This window comes from Phasianus colchicus, chromosome 9, assembly GCF_987193195.1.
Source record: "Phasianus colchicus chromosome 9, bPhaCol1.hap1.1, whole genome shotgun sequence".
In the NCBI taxonomy this organism is placed as follows: Eukaryota; Metazoa; Chordata; class Aves; order Galliformes; family Phasianidae; genus Phasianus; species Phasianus colchicus.
The window spans coordinates 15,578,016-15,591,075 of record NC_143444.1 but is presented as its reverse complement, the minus strand read 5'-3'; positions in this window follow the sequence as shown (position 1 = coordinate 15,591,075).

Below are 13,060 nucleotides of genomic sequence, written 5' to 3'. Positions count from 1 at the left end.
TAAGTGGACTGAACGTTAACTTAACAAGTTGTTGCTGGACTCATTTTGTCCTGTCTGAAATCCTGTTTTTTCTCTCTGCTTCACTCCTTCTCATGTCCTTTCTCATTTTTCTGTCTAGCTCTGGCTAGATATACAAAACCTTAAGTAAAAATGAATGCTTTTTCTAACACCTGTCTTCCTTTTTCACTAAGAAACAAAGGAAAACAATACCAGTACCTAGAGCATTTTATGCTGTTCATACTTTGTTGCTTCTATTTATTTTATTTTGGGAGCATTCTCCTGTTTTCCTGCCTTTTTGTCCTTGAGTACTACTTTTCCCCTGTGGATGACCCCTGCACCCTTGCTTTGGGCTGTCTGTGGTGGTTGGTGAAGGTGTAATAGTACTGTGGCAATTCAGGCTTCCAAATTCTGCTTTTAGCCATCTGCCAAGGAGAATTTATTAGGAGCTGTTGGGTAAAGGTTCAGAAAATGCTTTGCATTCCTTGGCTGGGATAATCTCCCGCTGGGGAGAGCTGAACCTAGAGAGCATTACCTACCAATGTTCTGGTCTTCATCCTGCATGCAGTGCTGGCTCCAGGAGAGCTTACCTGCAAACACATCAAAAATTGTGATGATGGGAGATGAAAGCAAGACCCAATAGTATATGTGGAACATTGCAGTATTCAGCAGGGAGGAGCCAAGATAATGCTAAAGTGTAGGGATTGAGAATTTTTGGGGTCATGCTTTAAATGTCTGCATATGCATGATAATAAGAAATTTTAAGTTTTGCTTGATACTGTGGTGGCAGCAGCGCTTCAAAAACACGCCATAAAGTGTTCTAATCTATTGATGTGGAAAAGCCAAGTGAGGCCTCTTGAGGTTCTGCCACCTACCATCATCATTGCCTGGGCCTGCTTTGAGAAGCAGGTACCAGCTGGGTATTGCAGATTTAGTGATTTCCTCCATGTTTTTAGATCACAAGAATGGTATGGATAATACTAAAAGGAAGGGTCAGCAATGTGAAAGGATCGATTGGCAGAAGGATGATTTCCTCTGTCAAACAAGGAGGATGCTTGTGCTCCTCCCAGGTTTTCTGAAAGCAGTTTCATTCAGCATGTTTCCTAATGACCTTGAAGGTTAGGTTAATGTGGTATTGATCAGATTTACAAATGTAAAATGTAGTAAATAAAAGCAATTAATTACAAATACTGGGGAGGACATTAGCTTACTATGGAATTATAGTGAAGGGAAGTTTAACATAAGGAGCAGAATGCCAGAGAAATGCTCATACTCCTGATATCCCAGGATATCTTATGACTGCTTTTTTCTTGTTGAAGAGAATCATAGAATCATTTGAGTTGGAAGAGACCTTTAAATGCCCTGTAGCCCAACTGCTGCTGTGGGCAGGAACATCCACATCTCGATCAGGTTGGTCAGAGTCCAGTCCAGCTTGGCCTTGAATGTCTCCAGCGATGGGCCTTCCACCATTCTCTGGACAACTTGTGCTTGTTCCTCACCACCCTATTTGTGAAAAAACAAAAACAAAAAAACAAAAAAACCCAACCTTTTCCTTATATCCAGTCTAAATCTCCCCTCTTCTAATTTAAAACCATTTCCCCTTGTGTTATCATAGCATGCCCCTTCTTTATTACAGCTTTGCTTTAGGTCCTGGAAGGCACTTTTAAAGTTCAAGTGTCTCATGCTTAGCAAGCTTGCTTGAGATTCTCTTATCAGAAAAGCATAGAGAGAAAGATTGTGGTAAAATGTGGTTTTACATTTCTTGCTGCAAAGACTGCAAAAACTGTTCCAGAGGACACTGTTGCGCAGAGCAGGCATTGAAGCTGGCCTGCACCTTCTCTGAGAGATCTTGGGTCTGAAGTCCAGGCCACAGCCCCACAGCAGTACTTCTTGAAAGTGCTGCCTTCTGTCTTTGGGGCTTTATTTAGCAGTAGAAGCTGAAATGATCCTTCATACCTACATTTTAAAAGCTACTATTCTAATTGGTCTGATGTGAGGTCTGCCAGTACATACTGCTATTTGTTGGCTCTTCCAGCTCAGCAACATTCCACAGTGCTAACAGGAGGATGTTCCTGTTTGCGTTGGCTCTAACACTTGTGTGGATGCTTTAAGCAAGTCCTTTCTCTTGCTCTTGCTACTATTTATGGCCTTCACATATATTAAATGACTAACTGAAAGAGGTGAGGCAAGCAGCCTGTGCACCCCCAGACCTCTGGTTTTACGCAGCTGGAGACAGCACAGCAGCTCTACCTGCCTCTGGTTTCCCCTGCAGTCCATCCTCATCCCATGACTCAACTGAAGAGCTTTTCACGTTTGCTTATCAAAATTAACATTAGCAGGGAAAAAAAAAATCTCTCTATTACATAAATTGTAGCTGTATCGCCCTTTCCCAGGCGCCTGTTTTGTTTTTAAGGGAAATGATAATAGAAATACTGGTGGGGAAAGACAGAGCACAAGCAATTCCCACTCTTTCCTTTGAAGTGAGCAGTTTAAAAATTGGCTTCTTTTGTTAGAATTCAGGGTAAGTGCTTTTCAATAGATGAGATATACTTTTGCTCAGTTCTGATGGACTCCACCAAATCAACCTCCCACTCAATTCAATTAATTCCCTCCCCCCTTGTGTGAGGAGCAAGGTTTGGATATAAAAACACCGAATGTAAGATTAAAATGTCTACAGAGATGATCAGAAGGGAGTCTGTTTTAATAACCCTCTCAGATTGCTGTGCATGAGATGTGGAAGTAGGAGGTTTAATCTCAGTGCAGTGCCTTTACAATTATAATCAGAATTGAGCAGGGTATTGGTCAATAGGAATTGTGCTCCTTGGGGTAGGGAGAGTACTGTAACAAGAATTAAGCCTCAAGATGTTAGGGAAGGAAACCATCTGCAAAGAATAATCATCTGCAGTGGTATGGATCTCAGGTTCGTGGAAAGAATTGTTCAAAACAAATAAAACCCCCCAGCAAGAGCCAGCAGAAAATTCATGGAGACCAAGGTCCTCATAGCGTGAGTGGTAAAGAAACACTGTTTCCCAGTGCATAATGCTTTCTTTGGTGGATTTTGACTTTGAGGTACTTACAGCTGGTGTCAAGGTAAAAGGAAGAATTTTTTCATTTTGTTTCCTTATGGCCAAGACTGGTTCCTATAAATCAGCGCAGGGTGGAAAAAAAAGTTGTCATTAATTTTAGGCAAGTCATGGAAACATGTAAGGTGTTAATTGAAAATTCTGCAGAGTTCTTTCCTTCTTAATCTCCCAGGCTAAAAGCTTGCTGAGTTGGTTTATTTTTATTTTTTTTTTTTGTCACATAGTGTATGTCTAGTGTCTTTTAAATTATTCTTGGGCTGCTGCTGGCTGAGGTATTACATAGAAATCGGGCTTAAGACATGGTATTAGATAGTTCTTGATAGTTTTCCCTTTTTTTTTTCTATCCACATCTATTATGTGCATTATTTGAAATGAGAGATTAAGTGTGATTAACGTGAGTTCACTTTCCTCAAGTTGTGCTTTGTGTGGGAATCTTACAGTATCTCTTGAGACTCTTAAAGACAACAGAGATAAGGTGTAACTTTATAAGGTGCTGTAATTCCGTGCTCTACAGATGCCAGTAACTTAAGATTCTTGCTAATTCAAACTGAATGATCATTTCTTAAGTAATTAGAGTGAATTTGAAAGTTCAGCAGAGGAAGAGGATAATTTGGGGTTTTGTAACTTATGTTTAGATACGTAAGACTAATAAAACGGGGATAAAGATTTAAGATGAGCATTATAAATTGTGTGCTCTGTGCTGAGAGGGTGTAGACACAAACTTGTGGAGTATTTGGTCTTCCCAAATATCTGATTAAGGGTCTATGAACGCAACATGAAAAACAGGAGCATTGGGTGTGTCTGTCTTTTTATTTTTGAGCAAGACATATCTGCACAAACATATCTTGTATCTTTTTTTCACACTCAGGTGCAGTTCTGAAAGAGAAGACGTAAATGATACAGACATGAATTTTGACAAAAGATGTCGACTTATTTTTCATACTCAAAAGAGAGGAAATTTTATTAGCAGAGGTCACTTGACAAAACAATATTTACTGAAGTTACAGTGCATATTTGCATTTCAGCAGTTCGCAAGGCACAGAATCATAGAATGGTTTGGGTTGGAAGGAACCTCAAAAATCACCTGGTTCCAACCCTCTGACATGGCAGGGTTGCCACCCACTAGATCAAGAACTAGATCAGGTTGCCTAGAGCACCATTCAACCTGGCCTTGAACATCTTCAGGGACAGGACCATCTATATTATTCAGACTTTAAGCATTTGCAGGATTGTGCAAACATTAAAATTTGAGTTTGTTCTTTATGCGAAGTCAATTTTCTATGGGAGTGTTTTCCTTAATGTCAGATAAGTTTGATTTTTTTAAAAAATATCAGTCATTAATCATTGTTGGTCCTTCATTATTTAAATTTCACAGTATAGATGCCATATTTGTTATAAAGACAATGCGTATGTACAATGTGCAGCTTAGTGTTTTCTTAAGTTAAACCTTAGTCACATAATTAAGATACTTGAAATTAGCATTTCAATTTAAAAGTAAATTTTATTTCTGAGAACTGGCGGCTGTCATGTCTTTCAAATAATATATAATATAATAACTTCAGAATAATAAAACTGCTCACTAGTTGCAGTGAAGCAGGATGGGGCCTCCCTGAAGGGCTGCCAAGGAATGTGTAACACATCTTACCTAATTTTTACAAGCGTGGCATGCAGGCTCTTGTTCATCACTGAGGAAAATACTTAACTTATAGTGGTGACTGTGCTGAAAAATAGTGTTTTGTAGCTGAGAATTTGCTCTATAAAATAGTGTTACTATGCTTTTTGTATCTGGTGTAGTTTCCATGGAAAAAAATAAAAGACACATATTGGCTGCTCCAAAAGGAATGCATGTCTGTTAGGGCTGCAGGCAAATGACAAGGCCTGGTTGTGAGGTTAAGATAACTGAAGAAGTTGTGAAAAACAGTTTGGATCTGAAGTAAGAGGTTGCTCTATGTGAGAGCTAATACTGAAGTTAAGATTAGCAGTAACTGTGAGGATTATCTGGATTTCAGAAGGTGGGAAACGTATGTTTTTTTTTTTTTCAGAAAAATTCAGAAATGCATGAGAGAGACTTGGCTGGGGGGAGCACAGTTTCAAGACTGACAACAACTAGGAGCTGTGTCAGAAATGCCATCCGTGCAGGGCTGGGGTTACCTGGGTAACAATGTCAGAAACACCAAACTGGGGCTCAGAAGCTGATGAAACTGGGACTACTGTGGGATGTATCACTAGGGACAGGCTGTTTATTGCATGGGACAAAGTGGGAGAATGAAAAAGAGGGTGAAATACCAGGACAAGATCTTATAAAATACACATTTCTTGTTTGGAAACCAAATGACAGACTCTCAGTGAGGGCACTTTCCCTCCATCCCTATGCATGTTGTGCTCATTCCCAAGGCTCCCACCATTCTCTTAACAGCTTGAGATGCCTTTGAGGCTTTTCATGTGCCGTATTATTAGGATTGCCCTGGCATTATGGAGTAAGAGCATGAAGCTGACTCTTGTAGAGCAACACGTAAACCCGTTGTGGGATGGCAGGAACTGTCTCCAAATGTAGGACTTGCAAGTTGTGGCCAAAAATATGTTGAGCTGAACACAGTGTGAATATTCTGGAATGAAAGTAATCTAATTATCAGAGTTCAGATTTAGATGATATCATTTTTGTTTTAAAATAACATTGGTCATATGGAGTTTTTGAATGAGCTATTTAAGGAATTGCCATATTAGGGAATTATTTTTTTTAGAACTTGCTTTCATGGCAAAGATATACACTGCCCCTATATCCCAAGCAACAAATAAATGGGTGTCAGCAACACAGCCTGTCTGCAACCAGTGTTCCTTCTCCTGCTTCAGCTTCCCCAGAGCCTGAGGGTGCAGCAAGCTGTGGTTGCCTGCCCGTGCCTCAGCACCAGCTTGAAACACAAACAAAAGACAAAAGACGGCGTGCAGTGCATGCACCCATGTGGGGTGAGGACTGACTGCAGGTCTCACTTGCCCATCCACCAACACTGATGTGTCCCACTGATATCCAGGGCTCTGCTTGCAGAAAAGAGAGCAGGGCTGCTGAAGAGGAGGAAGGACTGAGCGGAGCTTTCAGTTGCTCTGAATATCCCTGGTGGGGGATTATTTGGATGATTGCAGGATCATTTGGTGGCTCTCATAACACACCTTTGAACCTAGACTGCCTTAATCTAGTCCTGAATGGAAGTTAATTTAGAGCTATTCAGAAGCTAATTTAGAGAGATTTACTGAGCTCTCTTCAAAGGAGCAGTCTTTTAAGATTTCATTTCAAAAACATGATTTTTCTTTTTTTACTGTGATTTCCAGGCTCTGCCTGAGGGAGGAAAAAAAAAAAATGTCTTGGTTGCTATTGTACATTAGATGATGGTTACTTGATATTTTTTTAGGAGTTCTTCTGGAAAGACCAATACTTGAGGCATTGCAGGAACAAGCTATTTGTGGCACACCACTGTGACCTTTGACCCCACGAGTATAGGCAAAGACACCTTCCTGGGCTATCCCATGGCTTTGGGGATGCACTCATTCTCATGGGGTGGAGAAGACCTTCCGTGGGCTTCAGGATCCAAGCTGTAGTCTACTTTTGCAACCACATCACGTTGCTCACTGTGCCTACCAAAGCCTTTGCATCGTTTAGTGTATTAGACTCTGAATAACCAAAAAGTCTCCTTGCTGAGTCTTGGGGTCAGTTGAAGAGATTCTGTGAACTATGCTGACAACCCCCACGCCATCTGAAAGGAAAATCTCTTCCACTGTCTGCCCAGCCTCGGGAGGCCAGAATCCCATCTACTGTGGGGACTGCCTTGACTGAATCCATAAAAATGTTAAGGCTGGCATTGTTCCACAGGATGCAGCTGAGGAGGAGTAGCAGAATGCAGCCCCGAAGAGATGCCAGCAGCAGATTATGGGGACAGGAGTAGCTTGGGTTGCTCAGCAGTACCCTGTTGGCACAGCTCTGTGAGCCCAGAGATTAGAATCCTAGAATCATTTGAGTTGGAAGGGGCCTTTAAAGGTCAGCTAATCCAACTCTCCTTCAATGGAAAAAACACTGGGCTAGCCAGGCTTTTGTCATTCCTTGTACAAAAATTCACTAAACGTAAGGGAGCCTTTTCCAGTAGAACTGTAGGATCAGAGAATGCTTGGGTTGGAAGGGACCTCAAGGATCATCAAGCTTCAACACCTTTGCCACAGGTATGGCTGCCAACCTCCATATCTAATACTAGACCAGGCTGCCTAGGGCCCCATCCAACCTGGCTTTGAACACCTCCAGGTTGTAGAAGGATGGGCCATAATCTTTCTGTGAGAAGTGCTCATAAATTACTTCTTACAGGCAGATTAGTAACTTAGTAGAAGGGGGAAATTTTTAAGAAAATGCTTTGCATCAGTTTTAAAATGCAGAAAACATCCACTTCCTTGTAAACTTTGTTACTTAAGTATTATCTGAAAGAAATGTCAGGCTGACTTCACAAATTGTTTACTGCTGATTCTCATGTTACTTTATGGATGTTCTGAAAGTTTTTTACACCAGCTTCTTTGGAGAAATTGTAAATCTGGGGGCAGGTTTCATTCAGTAGCATCATTGTTGTGGCAGGTACACAAAGTTGAGTGGGCTGGTCACGTGCTTCCTGTCTGTCAGCCCATCACTGTTAATAGGTGCTTGAAGGAAAATTGCAGTTATTTTGTGCAGCACTGGATGCTGAAAGTTCATGTGTCAGGAAAAGAGGGACATGGATGAAAAATCCTTCATAAGACTATCTTTTTTAATCTGCAGAATTTCTTTTTAAATGCTACCCTGTTAGGGGTAGTTATCTTTTGCAATCTTGTGTTAATTTGGACATCCTGATGCTCCTTGAAGAGGATGTTATACTCTGTCTGGATTCTGCCTACTCTGAGATATTGAAACTCGGGTGGTTGCTTTTCAGAACTGTTGAAGTCCACATGAAGGCTGGTGGAGAACTGCAGTGCACGTTTTCCTGACTTCACGGACATCCAGCTCATTCGCAAATGACAGCTGTTGACATCTCTCTTTTAAGCACTGTATATGTTGATGTTTCTTAGCCGTAGAGTTGTGCTGCAAGGTCCGGCAGTATTTCAAGAGCACTATCCACTACCACAGATACAGGTACCTTGAAAGCAGGTTAGAGCTACAGCTCTATATTTTTAATGATGGAACAAACTTTCCAGGCTTTCCTTGCCTGAAAACAACTCTAACAAGCCAAATTACCCACACAGGTAGCTGCCTTGGATGCAATTTGTCCAAGATGATAAATGCAGAAAGCTGTACTAAACCTGGATTAGAGGCATCCTGGAGTGTTTCAAACAGCTCAGTACCAAAGGGTTTTGGTATGGTGTGTTACAGCATGACAGTAACATGACTGATTTGCTAAAACGGCCAGTTTACCATTTATAGTGCAGGACTCAGACTGAAGTTGTCTTCCTATTGGCTGTAACTGCAGCTTGGTGGGTTCATTGGTGTGATTCATTTCTCCTAAATTTAGCTGCCTAAATAGTAGGCATCTCATCTGAACCAGTCATCAAGCTTAGCCTCAAAATTAGTCATCAGAGATAAGCAGCTCAACAGGTCAGTCTGACCTGTGCTGTGTTAGGGAGGGTTCTAGCAGCGACTGGGAGGTAAGTCAGCTCAGGAGAAAACTATTTTTCACTTGTGACTCTCAATTCAGTGACTTCCAGCAGCAAGGCAAGAGAAGGCCCATCCTTTGTTCTCTGTTTTCCAGAAATATCTTTTAAGCTTCAGCTATCAATATCTTTCCTCGTAATTGTGAAAAAAACAAGTTTGTTTGAAGCACTGAACTGAGTTTTCTTGCTGTTATTTTTTGATGACTTCCTCCTTTTGTTTCTCTTAGTGTTTCTTCTGTAGATTAGAATAATTTCCATGGTTTGATGAAAAAGTGGAAAGAGATGTTCTGTACTCTTCATTTAAACACATTTTTCCAGTAATCGATAGTTGAACTACAGCTATGTGTTTCAATGCTTTCTCCTTTAAAACATAGATCAAACAGTGCTGTGAACCCATACATCTTCCCTGTCAAACATTTAATTTATTGTGCTGTTCATTTGTAACTTGAGACTAGAGAACTATTGGTTGACAAAAGAGGATGGATGGCTTTTTTATTGAGTCCTTACACAGCTGGCAGAAGATAGCAAATGGAGGAAGGAAATGTGCAATACTCATTTCCAAATCTCTAATAAATCGTGGGTGGATCGCAAAGGGTTCATGCTAACCTGTAACTATCACATTGCATTTTCAAAGGGTTGGGGTTCATTATCATTTGTCTCGTTCCCTGTGGTCAAACTGAGCGTTAGAAAGCAGGTTAATAAAACTTATATAGTGACATACAGCATCTGTTATTATGGATATGTAATATCAACCATTTTTAACTTAGTTTTAGCTCTTGCCTCGTCCCTCTGGAATTAAAGTAATGTTTAAACAGTTCTTGTTTGGTGTTACTTACCCTAATATATTGTAAGAGCTCCCTTTTCAAGTCCTCAGAGATGTTCAAGAAATGGGTAGATGTGGCACTGAGGGCTGTGGTTAGTGGTATGGTGGTGATGGGTCCATGGTCTTAGTGTTCTTTTCCAACCTTAATGATTCTATGATCTTGGGAAGATGCTGTCAGCAGCTCTCTTCTTTGGTAGCAGCTCTTGACACTGAGCTGGTTCATGCACAGGATGCTGCTGTGGGCAGCACTTGGGAGCCAAGATCTTGAGCTACATGAAAAGATAACCATTTTATAACATGCCCAAGTTAGCTCAAACCAGTTTATCATTCCCTGGTTTAAATCTTAATTTTCTTTTTTTTTTTTTTTTCCCCCTTCACATAATGAAATTGTAAGTTCCACCTCAGGCCTTGGGGACTTTCAACTCTGCTTCTCTGCTGCGTTTGCATCAGCATATCCATCCCTTCTTTCTCTATATAGGTAAGGACCTTAGTTCTGTTTGGTAATTTTACCTATTCATAATGTTCATATCCCTACCAAACCCAAAAGTATGGACACCCCCACCCTGAATTTTGTCTGCTGGGTTTCTTGCACTCTAAGCATTCAGTGTATGCTCTAACTATGATTCCTAGTGGGGAAAAAAGGCAAATACCACAACAATTAATTGATTAGCAATCCAGGAGAAATTTTTATTATTTCTGAACTGAGAATGTTTTATCACTGTGACACTTGAAAAAGGGAAAATCAGGGAATTTCATCCTTAACTTGCATAAATTTAAAATACACGCATTTTTTTGAATGATTTCTTTACCACAGGCTATCAGTGGGTATAATCCATGCAATCAGTACTTCAAAGTACTTTGTTATCTAATAACAGTAGAAGACTTGTATCCACTCACTCACTAAAGGGGGACAAAACCTATTTAGCATTGTAATCAGAGATTGTGATAGGTGTCAAGTTACCCATCTTGATGGGTTGGTTAGAATATAGATCTGTATTTTACATTTCTCTAACATTCCTGAGGTTTTTTATGTTTTCCTTTTTTTCTCTGTTGATTTTGTGTGTAGGTGTGTTAGTTAAAGATGTTATTGCAGTTTGCACACACGTGCACATGGTGTGTAAGCTAAATAGCAATTAACAAAGATCATTAGAAAAGCTACTATGCTAATAGAAGTGTTTCTACTCAGCAGAAGGTGAATGAATGTATTATATGATAGTTCTCTTAAGAATTTAGGACGGCATACATATGAAGCAAGTGCAAAGAAAGGAATATCTGAGCTTTTTGAAAAGAAGTGAAATTTCTGCTTGGCTGTGCCTTAATGAATGAGCTAAGTCATGTTGCTTTTACCTACACAACATGAATGGCCCTTCAATCAAAAATCCCAGTATTGAGGACTGAATGGTAGTCAGTTTATGGCTGCAAATGTCAAACACGGTATTTAGAAAAACACTGACAAAACAGATTTTTGTATTTGTTTATTTTTTAGACAAAATATACTTGCATAGTAATTGGTACTGATCATGGAAACAACATATAAAATTAATATGATTGATTTTTTTCTTGAAGTGAAAATTGCTTTTATACCACAACTTCATTATCTAGAAATCAGCATGATGAAAACTTACAATAGAGCACACAAATGGAACAGCTGAAGTTAAAAATAAATGCATTCACTCTTATTTCATTTGGAAAAGTTACTATGTACAACAGGCAGAACGAATGAAGAGGAACAAGTAGATCTGATCTGCTGTGACAGAACCTAACAGGCTTAGCTGCCTCCTGTATATTGCTGACCCCACTGAATAAGCACCACCCAGGCTGCTGTTTGAAAGCTTTTAAAAATCCTTTTAAATCTTAAAACTTTAAAGACAAAGGGAGAGGCTATGCAGCTTGTAGGAATTAATGCTTAAACATGTCTTTGTGTATACCCCTACATGGAACACTTGTCACCTTGTCTTCAGCAGCTAGTTGTAGAATCTGTTGTTAGTGTGTTCCATCTGGCTTGAGACCTTATTTATAAATGCAGTCATATGTACAATTCCCCAGCCTTTCATCTGGAGATAACCTTTGAGTTTCTGGGGATTGTCTCAGAAATTATTGCTTCAGATTTCTCCTCAGTGTCATAATGATGTACCCAGCTGCTCTCTTTCACACTTTCCTCAACAGAAAACCTTGTGGAGCTTCTCTTATCTAGTTGTAACTCCAACCCAGGCTAGCAGCTTTTTGATTTCCTGTGAAACCGAGCCTGTGGTGTTGAGCCAAAGCAGTGTGCTCTGGGACAGCCCGTGTGGCAGGCCAGCCTGTAGTCCTCATGTACCACAACATTTTCTGGATGAGTCTACCAGCAAAGGGGAAGCCAAACAACACTGGGGCAGAGCAAAACCATGTGACAAGCAGTATTAAGTTCTCATTCTGGATGTCAGCATTGGTGGAGCTGATTTGTGAGAAGCCAAAGAATTTGGGAAGTATGGATTATTGGACAGGTGCAGAAGTAAAGTGCTTCACTTTGATTTTCACCAGATCTACAGGGCTATCACCAGTACTCATTAGCACAGTGTTAATGACCATTCTCAGTAACTGATATATACGTCTCCAAAATATTCCTGCAGTTGTCTCTAAAGGGGCAGATTAACGCATGTTAAGCTAGAAGGTCTGCTCTAATACCTTTTGATGGCTGTGTGGACACCAAGATGTAGGTAGGTATCAGGAATTAACTGCTGAGGGGCTGCACCTGCACACAAGGATACCCTGCACCTACAGACACATTCTTCAAGGCTTGCATAGCTCAGTGTGTTAAGAGACTTGGCAGATGCAATGTCTTCACAAGGAAATTCTTAACAAAAATTATGCTCCAGTTACTTCATACGAGCATGTTGCAAGTTACTTTTCCATTCTTTTTAAAGAACTGTGCTGAACATAGAACTAAGTAAATGGAAAAAAAAATACAGTTGAGTAAAGATCTGTTAGAATTAAGTTGCAATTACTATAAACTATGTCACACTTCAAATATTTCTAGTCCCCACCTTCTTATTTTATTTCTTTCGATACATGATGGACTTGTTCAGTAAGTGAAACAGACTTCTTCAGCAGCCCACTGTGTACTTTGTTTTTGCTAACCTTTTGTCTACTTTTACATCTTGTCACTTCAGCAAGGAGAGGTATGGAGAAAGCCTTCTTTCAGACTATTTTTCATTTAAACTTGTTGCAAATTATTTGACAGGCTTTGTTTGTCCCAAATGCATCTCCAAGTTCATTGTAGTGGGTTCCAGAGTCCTTGAAAGCATTGGTAGGTAAAACATTGGGTGTCAATGGGATATTTAGATATTCAACAATAGTTTCTGAAATTCCAGACGTAACCTTGGCCCACAGCATTGCTCTTCTCCCTATAACATTTTACAGTTTTACATACATTCTCCTTTTTTCTCGCAAGGTAATATGAAACTACTTCCCCAACCTTTTAAATGTCAAAGATGCACACTGGGGATAACGCAGGAAAGGGTTTTGT